The 20,090-nt window shown below is 43.3% G+C and overlaps 1 protein-coding gene across 6 annotated transcripts in view; it reads left to right on the forward strand.

Annotated features, from left to right (window-relative positions):
• Positions 1–20,090, forward strand: part of foxp4 (forkhead box P4) — a 93,773-nt gene that overhangs the window by 10,971 nt on the left and 62,712 nt on the right. The gene's annotated exons all lie outside the window — the stretch shown is intronic.

A 20,090-nucleotide genomic window follows, 5' to 3' on the forward strand; every position in this document is an offset into this window, starting at 1 on the left:
TTCTCTGTCTCCCACGGAGAAAGATGAGGGCAGCTGTACTAAAGACGAGATGACGTGTCGTAAGAGAGAGAGACAAATATGGGGAGAGAGAGGCAGATGGAAGAGCAAATAGAAAAGCCTCCCCACCCCCATTTGCTACCCTGGGGGTGGGGGTTTGATTGGTTGATGAGGGAGTGTGTTGATTGGCTGATGACGAGCTGAGATTTCTGCGTAACTTTACGAGCTGGGCTCTAATAATCATTCAATTCATTATCCAATCAGAGGGACTCACCACACTGCTCTGTATCCTCACTGATTCTCCCTTTGAACCCCCCCTCCCTCTCCATCCCTCCCATACCTCCCCGAGGAGTCGGGGATGGACAGATGAGTAGAGCGCGCTGTATCTGCTCGGTTCTGCTCTGCTGCTCGCTGAAGTAGAGAGAGACAAACTTATATTCCACTGATGCCAGAGCTGAATGGACTCTCTGCCTCCCTCTCTCCTTCAAGAGGGGCTTTTCTCTCCCAGGGGCAGAGCTTTATAATTAGTCTTCTTCCAGAAATAGAAAACTAGTTTTCTGAGGTGAAGTCACCCTCTGATGTGTGGGTTTTAAAGCTGTGAATTTAAATTGATACAGAACAAAGTCAAATCTATTATATATGCAGTATAGAAAAATCAATTTCCATCACAACCTGCAACATGATATTTTAACATTTTAGTTTTACAAAATATCCAAAACGAAATGACTGCAACAGAACCGTTTTCGGTCAGATATTTTGTTCCTGTATTAGTGACAGCACGTCTTGTTTTAGCTCTCGGCTTAGTTGTTTAGTCTCAGCTCAGACCACCCCAAGGCTGTCACCCAGGCAACGTTGTATGTGTGTGCCTACGTTGTCTTTTATATTTAATTTTTTTCATTGTACTAACATTTGCCAGTGTATTCATTTCTTTCTTTGACTTATTCCCTGCCATTGATTCAGTTTTTTTCCTGCACTGTTTTTTCCACCTCTTGCCCCCGTCCCTCTCTCCCCCTGCCTCTCCTCACCTCCCTCCTTTGCTCTTCCCCTTCCCTCTCCTTTCGCTTTCTCTGTCCGTTAATGAGAACGTGTTAACGAGAAAGAAAGATCTATTGGGTATAGCACAATTTATCAGAAAGGCAGAGGTTTGGAAGAAAAAAAGGCGACGGGCCCTTCAAAGAAGTCCTATTCTTGTGGTTGTGAATGTTTGATGAGACAGTGAAAAGTTCCTCCTCTAACGTCATGGTGTCTGAACAGAAGAGAACAGAACCGTTCTAATCATGCCGCGCAGAAAAAATGACTTCCAACCCGATTTAATTAACTGATAAGAAACGGCTTCAAATTAATTTTTCAAGGATGTAAGATTTTGATTAAGAAACTCCTAAAAGAAATAGACGAATAATCAATTTTTTAATCAACTTACTCAAATGGTAACTGGTTAATATGATAATTCTAGCAATTAGGGCAAATATTGTCGAGCAGCAGTTTCTATGCATCCTGTTAAAGGAATTATAATATCTTTACATCTAATTATCATGGTTATTTAATTTTTTTGTATGGCTACCTCTCAATTTTACCATTCGTTTTTTCATCTACCATTATAGGGATAATGAAATGAGAAGTTGGCAAGTGTAATAAGATGAAACTTTTATAAGGGCTAACCTGAATGGGGCTTTTCACGCACCGTGATTGGATAGATATTTAGGAAAAGGGGAGTTGTTGAGAAAGACATTATTTCTGCTGGTTTTACATGCAAAGCTGAGATGGATCTTTAGATGGATGATTCTTTTATTTCGTCAGCAGATTAAAGTGGCTCCTGGCTCCTCTGTGTGCCTCCCCTCTTATTCATAAGCAGGTACGGGCCCGGCCATGAATATACTCACCGTTTCTAATCCACAAAGTTTCAAATCATCTATTCAGCTGGAAGAGAGAAAGAGGAAAAAAACAGATTCAGCTTTGATTGAAAGAGAGATTGGGCAGTTCACCTGCTAGCGGCCATAAAATGTGGATGTATGTGTGGACGTATGTGCGTGTGTGTTTCCCTAATTGGACAGGTATTGTAGTGGAGGTGAAGAGGGGCCAGTTGAAGAGGGGTGGGGGGGGGTGGGGGGAGCACAGAAAGAGCTGGCGGGGGGTTTTGGGGCTTTAGGAGAGCAGCAGAGAGACCGGGTTCCTTACTTCAAAGAGGCCTTACAGCCTGGACAAACGCTAACCCCGCTCACATACCAGCGCAACACACACACACTCCACATTCACATACGGTGGCTCTTTTGCCTCTCATGAGATGAATATCCAACCCCTCTCACACGCCTTTCTCTGCGAGTCTCGGCTCTATCCCTCGCTCCCTGCGCGCTGAACATCAGTGGAGTCGTACGTTCACAGGGAAATATTGACAAAGCGTTTGGAGAGATGGAATGGTTCCTTTAATTATATGCTGCTCTTATGATGCATGGTTGTTTCTGTCTGGCTGCTTACGCTGATCAGCTGAATAGGTATTCCTGGCACAAAGCCCCCGTATTGAGCGTACATATTCAATTAGCAAAACGCATTAGCAAAACTTGGCATTTGTTGTTGTTTTTCCCCCCTCCTTGCTCTGAATTAATGGTTTTGATATGCTAATTAGCGGGTAATTTAATTTCAAAAGGCCTCAATTAACAGCAGCGTTGTGGACACGAGGAAGTTAAGCAGCGTAATCTAATTTGCATTAGTAACGAGCAGGGAGTAATTAGTCTCTAATTAGCCACTTCAGACAGCACTTGTGTTTACTTTCCTAATGAAGTGGAGGGACTTTTTTTTTTTTACAGGGAAGCCCGCGTGTGTGTAGGTTTGTGTCGTGTGTGTCCTGCATCGTGTGTATGTGTGTATGTGTGTGTGTGTGTGGGTGTTTGGTTCAAGGGGGGCACCAGAGGGAGAACGGCATATGGCTTACAGTTTGGCTCCAGTTACACACACGGGCACCCCCACACATACACACAAACAGGCACTTACACACAAACAAACACAAATGAACACACACACAGGTCGGACCCTGCTGTCTCATGTGATTGGGCGCACACTCACAGTAGTTTTAAATCCATTGAAACATGGCTATGAGCTTTCATACACACGTCTTAAAGGATTGATTGTATGTGTTGGAGGGGTTTTATCTCCCCAGTGTTTCCCCTGGTATTATTTTATGTGGTGCAATAGCTTGCAATATTTTCATATTTCCCTTTTTTTGTATATCCAGGCACTTGCTTCGACATTATTATTTTTTGCATTTTTGAAGCATATAAACTGTAAGTGATGACGTTACAAAATCGTGGTTGCTGGCCGGCCTTATGCAGGGTTTATTTCTGGGATACGGTTGCCTGTGTTGACAACAAAACAAAGCCGAAAAAGGAAAAACAGACAGCTATAGATATTCAAGGATGGATACACATTCACCTCATGGCAGAATGTGTTGTTTTCCTGTTGCTGTGTTGAAATAATCAGGAAAAATACCCCCAATCAACACTTAACAAAATGGTGGACAAATTAAATCTTTTTTTCTTTTCTGGGATGAGCTTTCCAACAGTGGGAACTTTTCCATTCGCAGCCGTGTCAAAAACAAGTTGAAAACAACAGGCTTCCTCCTGGGCTTTTTTTTTGGAAAGGAGATGGGGTGGAAGTGTTGCAGGGGGAGCAGCATAGCGGGGCTTTAGGGGAGGGGGGACAAGCAGCTGCCCTATTAGCCCAAATCTGTTGTTCAGAGGAGGTTGGAGGAGGGTGGAGCAACACCACCACATTTCCACAAAAGAAAGCACACACTGTGTTCTTCACTTTGTGTGCAACGAAGGCTAAATTCTCAGATTATGCCACAAATTAACGTCTGCTAACCTCCAACACCTCTTTGGGTGTAGATCTTCTCTTAATTTTTACCCATAATCCAGTGCAAAGGATAGAAAAGACCATGGGGACCCCATTAACTGACAGCTACTCTGATGGGAAGGCGGTTTTCTAAAGGCTTTTCCCTAACCTTCCCATAATAAGAGAGGTCAGAAAGTTGGGTGACTTCCTGCTGCAAAGAGCGGGGTCAAAGCGCCGGTTGGCAGAAGGAGTCAACACTCAGCGGACATGATACACACACACACACACACACACACACACACACACACACACACACACACACACACACACACACACACACACACACACACACACACACACACACACGCACACGCACACGCACACACACATTGAATGGAAGGTGTCCCATGACTAGTGCAAAACCTGTGTGATTTACACCCACCAAGAGCAGAATCTGGAAAGAATTCAATAAATATAATGAATGAAGATGCTACAGTGATTATGAGCCTGTTTCCAACACTGACCTCTACCCATAAGCACATACACACAGATTTATTGGCACAAACAGCCCCACAAAAGCACAAACACTGACACGTACACATCCATAAAAAGGCAACTGATTTACAAATGAGCTGACCTGTGTGTTGGCCTTGCGCTCAGATAGGCTCACACCCCCGCCAGGATGCATAAATCACAATGGTCATGCATATGCATGAGCATCTGAGGAGGTGGGATAAGTGTGTGTCTGCATGTGTGTATGTGTGTGTGAGCATTAGCCAGCAGCGGCGTTTGTATCGATCATTGAGGCTCATTTAAGTGCCTTTTATTTCATTGAGTTAAAGTTAAGGGCCGTGGACAGGCCTCTCTTCTCTGTGTGTTGCTTTTGAATGGAGAGAGAGAAAGAAAGAAAGAAAAAGAAGAAAGGACTCTTAACTGTTATTTTTTCCCTCTTTTTAGTGGCATCCGGGGATAGCACATCACATTAATGGAACCTAGATGACGTTTCACGTCCCTTCTCTCTCTGGAAGAAGTGGTTTTGGTATTGGACCTTTGCCTGATGTGTGTGTGTGTGATGTGAGCTGCTTTAACCTCCTCTTGTTTTATGGACTTATACATGGCTCTGGATTGCACTGCTGCTAGATTAATTTACACACCACTCACACATGCTTGCCAAATCTCCCTCTGTCTCTCTCTCTCTCTTCTTCCCTCCTCTCTGAAGACAGAGCAGAAATTGCCTGGTGAGGTAAATAAATTACTTCCATCGATTGCTGTAGTTGAAGAGTGACTTTATCACAGTTTGACTTGTCCAGATACGGATCAGCATGTGACAGCCTGTGTTTTTTTTTATAATGTGTCTCTGTGTGATTTAGTTTACATGTGTTGGTGTGTGGGCTGTGAAAATCTGTGTAAAATCTACCTGATGGATATCTCAACATATTAAAAGCTATTGCTAGAGCGACTGCATTGTCCATATGCTGTGTGTGAGCATATGTGTGTGTTAGAGGTTTAATTGAAACAGGCCGCGGTGTGCATATTAAAAGCAGATGAATAAGGCTGGCATTATTAGGTGGGATCTTACAGCCCACCTTGTGTCCAGGTGGGTTTTTGTCTGATTGAGTTTATCTGCCTCTCTTTATCCATCAGCACTGGTCACTGATAGGAGCCGCATATAGACGACTTAATGATACCGTCCTCTGATTGCATATGTTTTATCTACACCGATGTGTGCATACGGTTAAAACTTTCAGCACACCTTAACCCCCGCCATGCCCCAGATGTCACTTCTCCGAAAGAGGTTAAAAGTTCACTAAAAAAATCCAAGTGCAGAGTCTATGTGTTTTTCTATGTGTGTGCAGGCCGAGACACATGCTGTTTTAATAGACGCTGTGCTGACGTTACTGCAGAGGCCAAGAAGCCACCGTTAAAAAGAAAGGATTTGGAAAAAGAGCGAGAAAAGGCCTCATCTGTTTGCATTAAACAGTGGAAGAACTGACCAGTGAAGGAGCAAATGAGCAGCAGACGGCTAAAAGATATCTGCTTTTCTGGCTACGACCATCGCTTCAGATTTCCCTCCCTCATTTTCTTCAGGCTAGATTGCTCACTTGGCTCCTTCTTTTGTTTTTTATCTATTTTTTTCAAAAGCTACGTTTTTCTGTTGCAGTAATTCTTCTTTATATTCTCTTCTCTGAAATAAAGACACACATTTTCTTTGTTTTGAATTCAAACTGAAACACTCGTCTTTCCTCACGGTTTATTCTGACCCGTCTGTCTGTCGTCCACACTATCAGGTTAGTTTCTGCATCAGATCGACTCCTGATTTGAGAATTAATTAGGCAACGCGGTGGCGTCAGGGTTGGGATTTTAGATTTGTTCGCTAGCTATTTTAGTAGCTAATTACTGAGGGGGAGAGTGTTAATTGGAATTCTCTCAGATAATGTGAACTCCTCTTCCCCTTTTTCTCCCCCGCCTCCACTAGAGTTTAATAGAAAACCACAGCACTTAATAGACCTCTCCTTCACAGTCGGCCCATGTTTTTAATCATTATTTATTTTAATGTTGAGGTTTCTGTCAGTAAATCAGCTGATGCATTTGTGGACAGAAGATGTGTGGATTTGACGTCATTGTGTGAGCTATACTGAGTAATCCTCTCAGACTTCATCAGGATATTGACTCCTTTACTTTACCTCTCACTGGGCACAACAATACAGAGACACAGAAATCAGCAATATATCACACAGAGAGAAATAAGCAAAGAACATTCAGGTTTATTTTTTATGCACAAAAAAAGCTTCGGTTCACAGAAAGATCCTCACGAATGCATGATTAATGTTTCATTGCATTTATATTCTTTGAAAAATAAGTAATGAAAAACATAAATTTGATAAAACTCATCTTAAGGGCTTACTTGATCTTTTTATTCATGTATTTTATGCTTAACACTGGTAATAATGAACAAAACGGGCCTAACCTGCATTTTGACTTCTCACTTTCTCCGTGGCCTGCGGGGCTACAAATGCTAATTCAGTCGTGCGTAAGTAGGGGGATAACAACACAAAAAGAGATTTTAATTTTAAAGAATGTTTGAAATGAAACAATAGTTGCATTTGAATGTTGTTATAATTGGAGCGAATGGCTGGTTGTATAAACAGACTTCAGTTGCTGGCGTAGGAGCACACACTTGGGGGTGTTTCCCTATCTGTGCTCTGTTTAAAAATTAAAACCAGCATAAAGCAGAGAGGGAACTAAATTAATATACAGTGAGAGAAGACTAATCAGAGATCTGTGGTTACATTGTAATTCCTCCGCCGTCCTAAACTGTGACAAAAACATTATTTAACATCTTTACCTCCGCTCCAGCCTCTCAGCGCACACACACAAGACCTTACAGTATTTTAATATCACTGCTTGTATATTCTAATCCTGACACCACTTGAAATATAATTCCTTCTCCCATTTTAAATCACGGATGTGAAATTGCATTAAGGCAAGAGTGTGTGGGCATGAAAGCAGCGATGTTAAATGGACATATGAATGCAGGGGTGAATCCTAACCTATTAAGTACTTTCCTTATTATTTCTGAAAGTGGAGCGTGATAATTAGTTTGGTAGAAATCCTATAGTGGGGTGGAGGTATGGGTCTCAATAGTTGAGCCAAATTAATTTCTTCTGTCACCTTGAGCATATGTTCTTCTTAATAGGTTTAATTTATTTCACGGTGATTATCTTTTTTTTTTTTTTTCAACCACTTGAATGTGATGCACATATTCACGGCAAAAAAACACTTCAACCGGCCCACGTGAATGGTACATTCATAGCTAAATATGATAGAGAGCTGCACAACGTCATTACGGCTTGGCTTCTGAGTCTTAGATCTGAGAGATGGCACTTTGCCGTTTTCCCAGGGGTCCCTGCTGCGGCGGCCCAGTTGTCATGTGATCCATTTGCCTGGCTAAGAGCTCTGTTTTTCTCAGGAGTCACTCCAAGTATTTTTAGTCCTAAAAGTTAACAATCATTCCTGATGTTAAATCCATCAGGAACCTCCATGTGCCACGAGGTCGCTTTAATAATCTCCCCTGTGTGTGTGTGTGTGTGTGTGTGTGTGTGTGTGTGTGTGTGTGTGTGTGTGTGTGTGTGTGTGTGTGTGTGTGTGTGTGTGTGTGTGTGTGTGTGTGTGTGTGTGTGTGTGTGTGTGTGTGTGTGTGTGTGTGTGTGTGCTGAGGTTAGGTTGGACCATGGGAAAGTGGCATACCTGAGCGGATTACAGTGATCCCAAAGGACACTTTTGCGTGGGACAATATTCAAATACAAATTTCTTGTAAATTCAAGTTCATCGCCATTTTGTAACACCTCCGGCAACTCAGTGTTTTTCTTGGTTTAAAAGTAGACTGTGAGTTTATTAGTTTAGAGCATACCTTATAGGCCTGCACTTGAATGTGTGTCTGTGTGTGTCTGTGTGTATGTGTATAGCCCCCCACCCCAATGTGAATGGTTTGTTTTTGATCTAGCAGGGATCACTCTAGTTGCCCTGTCTGGTTTCAACTTACACTGGTAAATTACACCCAATCACTGAAATTACATCCCAAAGAGTGTGTGTGTGTGTGTGTGTGTGTGTGTGTGTGTGTGTGTGTGTGTGTGTGTGTGTGTGTGTGTGTGTGTGTGTGTGTGTGTGTGTGTGTGTGTGTGTGTGTGTGTGTGTGTGTGTGTGTGTGTGTGTGTGCTCCTCAGTGTTGACGTCATCTCACTGGGATGTACTGGATGTCAGGTTTGATTAGGCCGAATGTAGTCCAACTGTTATTTTGTGTTTTCCTCATTTAGGGGAAGTAAAATGGAAATGCAGCTGTTTAGTGTATCTGTGTGTGTCTGTAGTCAGGCATCTGCGCAAATGTATGTGTGTGTTAGTACTCCGCAGAAATGTCTGTGTTGTTTGTGGTAGGGAGTGCGTAAGAGTGGTTGTCAGCCGGTTAAATGTAAAGACAGCGCGCAGACTGAAGCTGATAAGCAAAGTCTCTGTTTTATTCGAGCAGCTACGGTAAGGGAAGCTTGATGGGACAAAACTCAGACAGAAAAGCTGTAGTCTGCCAATTAGCGCACCAGATGTCAGTTATTGTTGGACCAGGATTATGGCAATAACTGCATTTGGCCAATCGTGGTGTGTGTGTGTGTGTGTGTGTGTGTGTGTGTGTGTCTCTGTGTCTCTGTGTGTGTGTGTGTGTGTGTGTGTGTGTGTGTGTGTGTGTGTGTGTGTGTGTGTGTGTGTGTGTGTGTGTGTGTGTGTGTGTGTGTGTGTGTGTGTGTGTGTGTGTGTGTGTGTGTGTGTGTGTGTGTGAACAAACCCTGCTGTGATAGATTTTAAACAATCTTCTTTTGGGACTTACTCCTTTCTTTATTACTCTTCTGGCACCTGCAATGTTCTCTTTCTGTGTAGTTTTTCAGCATTTTGGAAATGTAAACACTTCTAAAATACATCCAGATGTTACCAGCTGTGCTCCGCCACCACAAACACTGGGCAGGGACAGTGTGTGTGTGTGTGTACGTGTCTGTGTGCGTGTGTGTTGGTGTGTGTGTCAAAGGCTCCTTTCCTAACTATTCAATTACAGACAGACAAAATGATTGCCTGATTTTGTCGTATATATCTGCTTCTTTGTCTGAGTGTGTGCAGGTTTTCAGAGAGAGAGTGTGTGTGTAGTGTGTGTGCTGAATAAGACTATTGTAGCCGTTAAAAGCTGCTGCAGGCTTACATTGGCTGAATCAAAGGCGCTATTACATTTGGAAAAGTCAGAACTGATGCAGTGTGACAAAGACCGTGATTTCATAAAAACATTGACCTTATGTACGCCCCATTATCTCTCCTTCTGTTTCCTTCCCTTCCCTCTCGCTCCTATGGACACACATTCACATAAAGCAAGACTAGCGCTTTTACAGCAAAGCTCCATTAGGATTTGTCATTTCAAGAGATTGGACTGAGTTCAACCACTCTGTGTAGCCGAAGTTGAGAAGGGTCTAATTGTGAGGTGAATGGTGTTAATGTTTGTTTACGAAATGCCCTTTCATACATACTCTCACAATACCTTCTAGGATTCTAATTAGCAGGTGTGTTCCCTACCTCTTATAATGATATTATTACTGATATTATTCTCCATTTCATTTTCACACATACTCCCCTACACACACACACACACACGCACACGCACACGCACACGCACACGCACACGCACACGCACACGCACACGCACACGCACATACACACACACACACACACACACACACACACACACACACACACACACACTTTCAACAGGTGAACAGTTTAAATGTCAGGCTCACGCTGTTTTAGTCGTTTCAGCATACTGTATTTGTGTGTGTGTGAACGTGTATTTGTTTATGCACTGTGTCCATGCTTAAACCCAGCTCCTTGGGGAGTAATTACAGAAGAGCTTTTCTGGCCATTTTCTCTCATTAGTGTGAATATGGAGAAAAATCGCACAATCTCAGTTAGTATCCATATGCACACACAAAACACACTGAGACTTTGTGCAAGGCAGAAGTCCAGTGCTAGGGCTGATGCTATGACTTAAGTCTGGAGGTAAGTGGTCCACTTCTTTTCCCACAAGTCTATTTCAGCTCGTTCTCCTCTGTATACATACATGCCATGGGTTTGTGCGTGTTTGTGTGCGTTTCTCGGGTTCGACATAGAGCATCTGGACTTAGAGACTCAGTCCTTCAATTCAAACTGCAGGTTGTTTGTTTGGGTTCGCCCTTACAAACACACCATTAGGCCAGAGGACTATTCCAGGCTCTGGCCTCAGTTTAGCTCAGGCCTGCTGCCTGGCTCACTGGAGGTCCCTGCAGGCAAACCTTAGTCCTACCAGAACCCAGGAAGATCCGAACCACAGCGCACCGCCCATCCACCACAGTGAAACTCTAGCTTGCTTCAACCCTGCTCGCAGCACGGCAAGCCTTAATGTCAGCTTGAGGGTTTTAGCGCGTGTGTCCTGTAGCTCGTCTTCTCTGTCTGAAAAGTGAACCCATCATGATGCAACAAGTCCACCTTTTCTGCAAACAAACAGGTACGGACAAGAAGAGGGCCCAAGTATTTTTGACTCACAATCCCAGCCACTGAAGAAGGATTTGGGAATGATAGATGAAAAGAAGGGAAAAGAAAGAGAGTCAGAGGCAGCAGGGAGAGAAGGAAAACAACAAAGGTAGTTAGGACAAAAGCAGTATTGTATCATTGAAATTACTTGTGAGTTGAAAGCCTTAAAAGTCCTCCCCAGAGCCAGGTCATAAAGCCCAGAGTCGAAGTTTGGCAGCCGAGGCCAGAGCCAGACAGCCCTGGCAGTCGAGTCCAGAGAGCTTCCAGTAACAGGAGAAGTAAAAATCAATTTGCCGTGAAAAAGGTAAACAATCGGAAATGACAAATATGCAGGTTTTTTCCACCGCTTTTTTTCACCTCTTGATATTTTCACTGTTATTAAAGAAGACAAATGCAGGGGCGAGGAGAATGACTAGTCAGGAGTCATGCGGTGAGGGATCCCAGCAACGTTTAGGGGGAGGGAGAGAGGAGGAGGGAATTTTTTTTCTTCTCCCTTTTCCACTACCTGAAACAGTCAAGCTGGACTTTTTACAGTTGGCAAACACATATACCCCATATTAGTATGGGTGTTGTGAATATGCCCACATGAGTACAAGTTAGCACTCCTGATTAAAGAGGCAGAGGTCAAAACAACCACGTGGATGGAGAAACGATCGAGGGATGGTGGTATGAAAGAGAGACAGAAAGAGGAGGGAAGTGGGGGTGAATCCTTGGGGGCATGTTTGGTGGTTAGGGGCCCTTGGAGGCCCCAGCGGAGACCTCCATTAGCGGAACGATCCAAGCCTGGGGGAGCCCGTATGGTGACGGCCCTGCGAGGCAGGGGCCAGTCTGTTTAGCAGCAGTTTGTCTGCATTGCTCATAACATTGATCCAGTGTTGAGCTGCAGAAATAGGAAGCTCTTTGCTGCTGAATAGGCCGAGCAGCAGTGTATTGATAAGGCAGAGTGGACCAGTGGAGCCCCGGTGCACCCTGTTGGTCACTTGGTTAAGACAGACAGATCTTGTTCAATACACACACCCCACGGCTGCCTTATGGTATGTTAAGTCCATCTGTGCATATGTCCGCGTGAGCGCTGTTGCACATCTATACGTGCAACGATTTGTGTCTTACAGGATCTAATCCTCTTTGTTTTCTCCACTCGTCCTTCTCAGATGAACAGATCTGCTGTGACTGGCTGGGAAAAATAATGAAAGGGGGAAAAAAGAACAAGCGAGAAAACAAACATGTTTCCCAGGCCCCAATTAGGCACTTTTATTACCCCTAGATATGCACTCCCACCCTCCTCACTCCGCCTGCTCGCTCTCTGAAGTCTGCTTACACAAAATGCTTCACTGAGAGTGCTTAAGCATCAGCAACAAAAATAGGTGGCAAGGGGACTGAGCAACAGCAGAGGGAGGCACTGATGGAGAGGGGGAAGTGCCACTTTTGTCCATCAGTGTATCATCTTAAATCTGTGTTTTTCTGTTAGATAAGTGTGTGTTTGTGTCCTAGCAGCTCCTCGCGTCTTTCAACGCCGGCCGCACTGTCGGAGATGTGTGTTTTGTGGTTATTGTGTTTGTACAACATTGGTTGTTGAACGCTCACAAACAAAACAGTGCAGTTTGAACTGTGCAGAAGCCATCAATTCTTAATGAGATAATGACATGCTAACATACTCCCAGCAGCAGCTCTGTTTACAGATGAAGACAAACCACAAACAAGACACAGACATGCTGAGCGCTTTAGTTTCCTCCTCCTATGCTCTTTATTCTCGCTACTTTCCCCCCTCTCCTCTAATGTTGCTGTGACTTTGTGCGTTGGCCAAAACTCAGCAAGAATAACAGGTGGGGAACATCTTGATGGTGTGTGTGTTAAATGTGTGTCTGTCTGACAGACACACACATACGAAGTAATGAGTCAGGCGCTATATTGTGGCTGCAGACCAGATTCCCTAATAAGAGAAGAATGTTGTCCATGGCATCCAGAGTTTTCCACTGGAATCACACATTCATCCAGCCTGTTTCCTGCCCCGGGGTCTTCCTCTCGGCATGAACACAAGAGGAGAGGGAACCCTCTGTCTCCCTCTCGCCATTGTCCATGTTCCCCCCTCATCAGCACATCCTTTTTCTCATCATTTTCAACACTCTTCTTTTCCCCTCCATCACTCAGGATCAGTTAATGTGGGCTATTGGAGCCCTTTCTTCTCTTTCTCTGTTAGATTGTGCTAGTCTGGTTCTGGAGTGACACAAGCACATGACTCACAAAGTGAGTCAGACCAATTCAGGCTTATTGCTGAGGAAATGGTGCTGGATTAGGAGGAGAGATGTCTTTCTCGGACTGGTACAGGAAAACACACACACTTTTTCACACACACACACACACACACACACACACACACACACACACACACACACACACACACACACACACACACACACACACACACACACACACACACACACACACACACACACACACACACACACACATACACACACACACACACACACACACACACACACACACACACACACACACACACACACACACACACACACACACACACGAACACATACAGCTGAGTAAGAAAAAAAAACATCTGCGGTTCGCTGAATCTCCAAATTAATGGAACTCTTAGTCTGGCTGTGGAGCAACTTTAAACAAACCAAGACAGAAGTTTAAAATTCACATTCAAATACTTTAACCTTGAAATCTCCCCTTGCCAAGGCACCAGCTCCCTTTTTTTTCATCTGTTAAATGTTTGAGTGTTTGATAGTTTGAGGTCTATAGCAGAACCCGCCCGGGAATTAATGTCATTCATATGCCCTGCGGAAATTACTTTTGAAATGCATATAATCTAAAACATGCAAATGAGGCTGACTTTGTGCACCCTGTTTAATATGAATTATCATTTTCTGAATACCTATTATTACTGCGTACATTTCTCCAATTATATTGTTCTTTTTTTGTCACTTTTGCATAAGGACGCTCATGTGCACATGAGGAACAGCAGAAACGCGCGCACACGCACTCGCTCGGTCACATGCTTATGCGTGAAGCGGCACACACTCACACACACACAGCAGAATGTCTTTGTGATGGGTGTATTTTAATGAGGAGTAATAAGGATGGTAATGACCCAGTCCACTTCTCTCTCTCTCTCTCACTCTCGGTCTTTGTTACTCTCTCTCTCCCCCTCTGCCTGGCACACAGCTGTTAGCTTACATGAAACCAATGGGAAGAGTAAGATGCATCTCATTTAAAGAAGAAAAAAATATAATTCTGCCTTTCGTAGATTCTGCACAAATGTACCTGTCAAAAAGTCCTTAAACAGCAAATGAAAAAAAACAAGGCTGGGAATACAAGTGTTGCTCACCCAGTTTTCATTAGCTGGCTTAAATATTGATGCGTTCTAAAAGTGAACAGTGCATGTTTAGTTTATCTCTTTCAGTGATAGAGCACTGTTATTAATGTCCTTGTCCAAGAGGCAGACGTCGTTTTGCTCTTTTCTCCTAAATTGAAATGAAGGCATCCCTTTTTCAAACGAAATACTCTATTAATTTATTTATACTGCGCCATAAATTATTCTATTAATATTAGCATGTTCCAAATTAGTATGACTTCTCTCAATGTTCCTTCTACTTATATTAATTAGCCTGCTTGTCACTATAACAAAGATTTTTTCTTTCTCTGATAAATTATAAAGGAGACATTTTTTAATACAATGAGAACCGCCTGAGAAATTATTAATATTTTACTTTTGGCCTGTAAGACATAAGTAGGGAGAAAAGAGCAAGAAGAACAGAAAACTAACAATTGCATGGAATACATTATATACTGGCATTGGTGTGCAACAGTGTTGATTTTTATTTAGCTTTCTTGAAAGAAAAAATGTGTGTGTGTGTCTGTGCGGACCCATACTGAATGCTCAGGGATATCATCTTGTTTTAGCACTTTTGGATAGGATGTGAATTAATTACCTCTGTAACAGCTTGGACCAAGTTCAAAAGTACTAAAATTCAATTAATTTGAAAAGTGGACATGCTATCATTTTCTCTGCATGTCTCCTTTAAAGTCTGGCCTGTTTTTACTGTGGACTTATTCAATTATATTTGATTAAACTCGCTCTGATCCAATCTATTAATTAACTAGGAAATGCAAAGTGCCCGACTTGAAAGCCGATGTATAAAATTATATGTCCACTTTGATATTTATTTATTTATATTTTATATACCACATTTTATTTTAATCCATTGTAACCCTTTATAAGGCGCTGTGGCTCATTTTCAGGTAATATTACATCTATTCGCTTTATCTTCCATTTAATGCAAAATTTGATCATAAATGTAATTTTGTCTCACCTACAGGCAAATACAACAAGTAACCTCTTCAGAAAAGATACTCCCCTCTTTCAAAATGTTATCTTTTAACAACACACAATAAAAAAAATATCCCTTGTAATTAAAGTTAGTAAGTTAGTCATTTATATGCTGAAGGTGGAGAATATCAGTTTCTGGAATGGAGCAATTACTTGTTTGAATATTAAGTTATTTTTATATGAACTGAAGGTTAGTCCACTTGTATATACAGTAGGGCTGAACATTCATGTATTATTGACAGATCACACATTCATTCATTCTATCAGAGAAGGCTAAAATAGAATCTTGTTTTCTACCTGTGCGTTTATGAATTCTTGTCACTCATGTCAACCTGTCCTTTGGTACATGGTGGACCGAGGGTCAAACAGATCAAATTCAGCACACACCTTTCTCACGACACGCAAATACGAAAATTAAATCTCAATGTACTTAAATCATAGTTTACTATTTCACCTTCATGTCATTTGTCCATTTCCCATACTGACACCTTTTCATCCGTGTCTCTCAAAATGTCTCTTCTTCTCCCTTTCTCTCTCCCCCTCCCTCCCCCCCTCACAGTGAAGGTCATTCTAATAAAGAGCTCTCGTAGGACAGAGCTGCTAATTGCTCCGCGACGCTCTAGCTGGTTTCAGATCCAAATAAAGGCACGTCGCTCTTTTTCCAAGCTCTTCTCCTTCCTGCCCTAAACCCCCCCCCCTCCCTCCCTCTCCCTCCCTCCCTCTTCACCTCTGTTCCACCGTGTTAAATACAATCTGAGTATTAGCCGTGTGGACTGTCATAACCTGACCTCAGCCTCCATTACCTCTCCGGACAGAGGGGAGAGATGAAGGGGAAAAAGGGGATTTTTCATCCTCATGATCACAGGATGATATCCAATGGACACACGGGAACAAGCACATGCGCAAGCTTTTCCTCTTTAGGAATGTACAACCCGTGATTTTAGGCTCAGATAAATGAGGTGTGCATGAAGTCCGCTCCTTCTACAAATATTTGTGTGTGCGGTATGATCGTATGTGTGTGTATCTTTGTGTCTGTCTCCAGTATTTCGAACAGACAGCAGTCTGCAAGCTGGTAAATCACTTACTGCACTCTAAAGGAAGGGTCGAGGTGAAGGCAGGAGTGTATGTTTGCCCCGGTCATACACACATACGAAGCGATCTCATCGGTGCGGAATGTGCTGTGTGTTTACCTATGGCTCCAGAACCCACCTGACCGAGGGAGGCTAATCTTTATGGGCTCTGTAAACAGGGACTTTGTCTTCAGAGAACTGCAGGCGGGACAGCAGACACACAATTCACACATGGACGCGCACACCGACATACACTACAAAGAAGAAAGGGGGAAAAGAACATATATGGCAGGTTACATACTGTACAGCAGAAAAGCACACATGCAGAGGCTACGTGCACTCACCAACACTCACTTAAATGCTCAGACGGACCCAATGCCATATGGCAGACAGAAGTATAGAAGAATTCCCCATGTTTATATAGCTAGGGATTTTCTTATCATCTGCAATGTGAGCCCCTCTCTTCTTCTCTCCACTCCCTAACAACAGCACATGGCTTCTTCCTTAGCCAGCTGCACAGCACGCTGGAGGTCAGCCTACAGGCCAGTGCTGCTAGCTCCTCTCTCTGGGTGGATGCTGCTCTTTGAAGCCAGCCAGCAAGCGAGCCAGCCAGTAGTAGATTTTGGCCCACATCTTACTGACTATCTGTCTGTGGGATAATGGAGTTCACCTGTTAGCACTGGAGCAGAGCCAGGGCAGCCACAGACAGTTAGCATTAGCCCTTTGCTGTTAGCCAACCTGTTAGCGCTGGCCTGCTGCCAGAGTAGCCTGGAGCAGTGCTGTTAGCGGCTAGCTTTAGCTCTGTGTGGAAGCACAACCTGGCTGCTCTGCTCTGATATCCTGCTGCAAATCTGTCCTGCATGTAGCAAAGGCCAGCTGCTGAGGAAAGAACCAAACTTGGACAGGGAGGTGATGGAAAAATGATTTGCAGTTTGTTTTTATGTGTGTTTCTTTAGCTTTCTCCTGACCTCATTCTCTTTTATTGAAGTTAATACATGTCAGCTCAGAAATGCCACGCAGATATCCCTCCTATCCTCTCTTCCTCTCTTTCTGGCATTCTTAACAGGAGTGTAGAGAAGAAGTGGCTCAGAGAAGAACACACAATTATTCAAAAATGTATTTAGAATTAATTTAAAGCAACCAAAGTGGTGCTATCTCAAGTAATAAAAAGTCTGTAAGAACTAGTACCTGAATAAGAAATTGCGTATTTAGTAAGAACCATAACAGTGGAAAAATCCTTTATCAGCAGCTGTATTGCAGCAATACAACTGAAGCATATTTGCATATTGACTTATTTTTTTTAAGTCATAACCTGTCTGTCAATAATTCATTGAAATGCGTTAGGTGTGATGCTGTTCTTAAAATCAACATGTCTTAACACGCACAAGGTTGCCTCATTAGTTAGATATTTGAATATCTGCTTCCTTGGAAAGATAAATAGGAAAGTGCTTAAGTAGCAGGATATATAGGAGCTGCAGGGCTTTAGTGGAAACTCTGTCCTGAAACTATGATTGTTCAAGAACACCTTGTTTCTACAATAGTCACTACTCAGTGTTGTTTATTTTTTGCAACTCAATGTCTCACTGGGTGCCAAGATCATTTATTTTCATTAGCATTTCCTTTTGTATCATGTTGTCTCTCACATGTGAACCTAGTGATTAATGGATACATAGACCTGATAGTTGGGTTTGTTCTTGGGTTTGGGGTTGAAGCAGATTCCCTCGAGGGCAGTATCACAGTTTATTTAGTGGCGCAGTCTTTGCCAGTTTGCATTGTGAGAAAGTGAGTACATGGGTGTGGAAGTGTTTACTAAATGAATATCTGTCTGTGTGTTCATGTCTCTGTCAAAGCATTGAAATGTAACAGCTCACATTCTTTGTGAAGCTTTTAACAGACAAACCCTGGAGCTGCCCCACTGACAGTAAATAGGACATTTTATGGACACAATGACAGCAACCAGGGTCGTATTTTTCATGGGTATTTATTAATTTGTGAATGTCAGTTGTATTGAAATAAAGCACCTTTGGGTATGACAGCTTAACCAAATGTTTTATGAATCCACACAGCCACTCATTGTCAACAGAGGCTCCTCCAAATTCTTTTTCCTGATTACAAAACAGGTTACAGCTCCAAATTCTCAGATTTCTGTCTCCGGCAAGAGTGTTTCTCTTGCTCCCAAATATTGATTGAACTATCACAGATCGTAGAAATAACCTATGTGGATTCTATTTCAGGGTGAAAACTTTAATGTTGAACTTGCCACTAGTTACCAGGCATAACCAGAGGGAGGAAGACAGCATGCAGGGACAAATAGAAAGGCAGATAATTCAAGAGTCAGATGAAAGTAGATAGATGATGGAGTGTAGATACTGGTACAGACAATTCTTTTTCCTTACCCCCCTTCCTCCTTCTCCCTCCACCCCTTACCCTCCCTCCCACCCTTATTCCCTTCTTCTTTGCCTAATAAGCAGCGTTCCTGCGAGCTGATGCAAGGCGGAGGAAACAGAACAGGCGTTCTGGGACTGCTGGAAATATTCCCACATGAGGCATAACATGATAAAGACTTATTATCTCACTAAGCTGCTGTAAACACAGATACACACATAAATACACACTGTACACAACGCTCTCACACACACATTCACAGAAAGTGAAAGTGGTCCGGCTTTACGGTTCTGACGAGCTGTGACCAGGAGGAATCTGACAGAGCCAATCCCTCCAACAAAGCCTGAGAGTCAGCCGCTGTGAGCCAGCTCACTGGGCATTTGTCTCTGCCTGTTTGAACTCCACACACCCAGAGCAGTGGGAAGGAGCAGGAGGGAGAGTTAAGTTCTGATTATTATTAGCGCACAATTTTTGGGAAACATCTGAACGAGCTTACGTGTTCAAACAGGATTCATCCCAGCTCCTCTTCACTCATCAATCATACACATAAACACATGCACCTAGCGTTGGCTGTGAGCTAATCCATTACAGTACAAAGGTAGGTGTCAGCCTCTAAGACAAACACACACACAGAGTCATCAGAAACATGTTGAGTCCCATTTCCCCTTCTTCTCTTCTCCATCCCAATTAAAAGGCAAAGGAGGCCTTTTATTTCCCTCTCCTCCAAACACATTCTTTATCTCTCTGATCTGCGCCCCTCCTTCCCTCCCTCGCTCGGTCCCCTCAGGGTAGTGGGAATGTCTCTTCCAACACACTCTCAGGTCAGGGGTTCAGCTGGAGGGGGTCTGAGCATGTAGAGAGAGCGAGGCCGAGGCACAGAAAGAGTGAGTGGCGGGTTGAGACAGGCCTCTGCACGGGCAGCTCCTCTTCGCTGCCAGAAACACTTAAACTTAAAGCACTGTGTGTGTGTATCATAACCCTAATCAGAGACTTCAGGCTAGATTTATGCCCCTGCCTTTTTCCCGACCTCCATTACACCAGCTTATATACACCCATTACAGGATATGACAGAGTACACACCCTTTAGACGAACATACCACACTGGCTGTGTGTGCGAAAAAGAGGGCATGCGCTCACGTCTTCACACACTCCCCACTTTCCCATTAGGTCCTTGTCCACCTGCGAGCTCTATCTCTCTGTCCGTCTTTATCTCTCTTCCCTTCATTGCTAATAAGGTCAATGAGGAAGAGTAAGAAGCAGATGGGTGTACAGTACATTACAGCGCAGCACAGTGTGGGCTAGATAGCAGGCCAGTGATTCATGCTTAGTGAGACGTGTGATGATGCGAGGAGTTTTCTACTGCA

The sequence above is a fragment of the Notothenia rossii genome, assembly GCF_949606895.1.
Source record: "Notothenia rossii genome assembly, chromosome: 5".
NCBI classification, from domain to species: Eukaryota; Metazoa; Chordata; class Actinopteri; order Perciformes; family Nototheniidae; genus Notothenia; species Notothenia rossii.